We start from the raw sequence: 2,231 nt of genomic DNA, 5'->3' as shown, positions 1-2,231 counted from the left end.
AGAGAGTGCTAAGGCCCAACCAAGCACATCAAGACTGACCTAGTTTAGGGTCCTGAGTCTTTGAGAAAGACACCTTCATTGTCCAAAAACAAGAGGAGAACACGATGAACACAACAGCAGTTACAAGTGGTTGTGGACACCAAGAACATTGAGACCAAGAGCATGTAAGAACTTGGGAATAAAGCATCAAGTCCACCCACTAAGGAACCCACTGCCATCTCCCCTAACAGCGGTGAAACCTCAAAAACATCCGTGTATTCTACTAAGTCAAAGCGACCATCACCATCAGTGGTTGCTTGCATCACTCAATCCACCGATAAAAAAACTTGCATTGACCAATCAAGAGCGGATACAACACTATCACAACAGGGTGACAAATCTATACCAGTCACATCCAAGGAGAACCATGATGGAATAACAATGCCTTAGGAGGAACATGAAAACCCCGAGGACATAAGCAATCCTAGAATTAACCAATCTTGCTCATCTAGGCTTGAGCCCCCAGCCATGCTAAAGCCTAGGGAAACTCCTAGAACCTTGCATGAGATAGCAATCGAGCAAGCCCTCATTGAACATAGAAGTGTCACAGAATGCTTAACTGAGTTGGATGCTAAGCTCAAAGTGTTCACACGTGTCTATGTCCTTGCAGACATGGGCACATTCCCTAGGGGACAGCTGAAAGAATACCTGCCATTTCCCCTATCCTGGGAAGAGCAAGAACATCTTGACGAGCACTATGATAGGCTCCTGCATGAATGCATGCAACTCATCTTTGACGAGGAAGCCGACAAACTACACTTAACTATGACATTCAATGATGTGCTCTGCCAACCAAATCGCTTAGAGATAGAGCAACTCAAGTAAGAAATCAAAGAGTCCAAGTCAATTTGAAAAACGTTGGTTTGAAAACCGCATTTTACAATGGCCGAACTAGGAGCTCAAATTATGATAGTCTCAAAGGAGCGATTGACCAAATAGCGGTCTCAAAGGGGCCCAACCTATGTGGCGCCAACTTCCTTTCGAGTGCTGACTGCCATTCGGGGTATGGACTTAGCAAGAACTAGCCAAGAGAACTCTCTGGCTAATAAGGTTCTCACTAAGGAGGAGTTACATGTTGCCAGTAGACTCGGACAAGGTACCTGCTACTCGATGTTGCAAAATATCTATTGTTATTGAGTAAGTTGCCCCCACGAGTACTGGATGCGTGTGCCACACTCAAGTACAATCCTGATTTCTACAATTGGTTTTTATCTACACAAAGTGACATGGATTCGTGAATATGGACATAAATAAATAATGAGTTTTGTGACCCTGTATAGATAATATCAACACACACAAGCAATGATAGTCAAGCGCAGGGAAAAAAGTTGGGTTTGACAGGCTGAGCTCCTTAGGTCCTCTTCTCACCACACGTCTAGAAGTCGTGTGACCATTCCCACCTCAAGGTGAAGGGCATGCAATCCTCATTACCGCCATAGGAAGCCCTGACCAACATCTCTGACGGCGTAGACGGGGCGCCGTCCCCTTCTATACACATTTTCCCTTTGCGGTCTATCCTTCCAGTGACGAGCCCTACTCCACTCCATCACAACCATTCCACGCAACTTAGCATAAGCCAAGATCTACTAATGGTTGGAATACACTTCGTAGTTGAAGCAGGACAAATATCATCACGGGGGCCGTCCCTCTACAACAAACACTGCATGCCTTACCTCACCCCTCCTCATCATATGTGCTTGATAATCCACTGTTTAATCCCTTTCATGCAAATAATTATATTTTGCCTCAAAGTCGAACCTTGGTTCACATTTTGCAAATTCCCCCACAGTAGCCGTCATGGAGCACACAATGAAGTTGGCATGCAAGGAAGCTCTCCTCCGTAGAAGGGAGCATAAGGCACTAGCGTCTCCACCAGAACGCCACGTGCCTGCTCTAAAGAGGTACACACCGAAAAGAGGCCCCAAGCGACACTGCCCAGGATGCAGGCTGAAAGCTCCCCAAGCCAAGAGGACGAAGGCTCAAGGGAGCACCTGGGGTGTAGCGACACCAGCCATGCATGCCATCACTAGACACTCGGGCACCAAGTGCTCGAAAGAGGAGAAGGTAGCTAGCAACAAGAGGGAATTTGATGAACTATTTAAAAGCATTCTTGAAACAACTAGAGCCCTAGGGAATACACTATTCGTGTCCCGACCAATATCTTTCCCACCCAGCCTGAGGGGAGCCCACTA

The sequence above is a fragment of the Lygodium microphyllum genome, chromosome 7 (genome assembly GCF_053477565.2).
Source record: "Lygodium microphyllum isolate KBCC chromosome 7, Lygodium_microphyllum_v1.1.10, whole genome shotgun sequence".
Classification (NCBI taxonomy): Eukaryota; Viridiplantae; Streptophyta; class Polypodiopsida; order Schizaeales; family Lygodiaceae; genus Lygodium; species Lygodium microphyllum.
The sequence above is the reverse complement of the archived record's forward strand: the minus strand, read 5'-3'. Positions refer to the sequence as shown.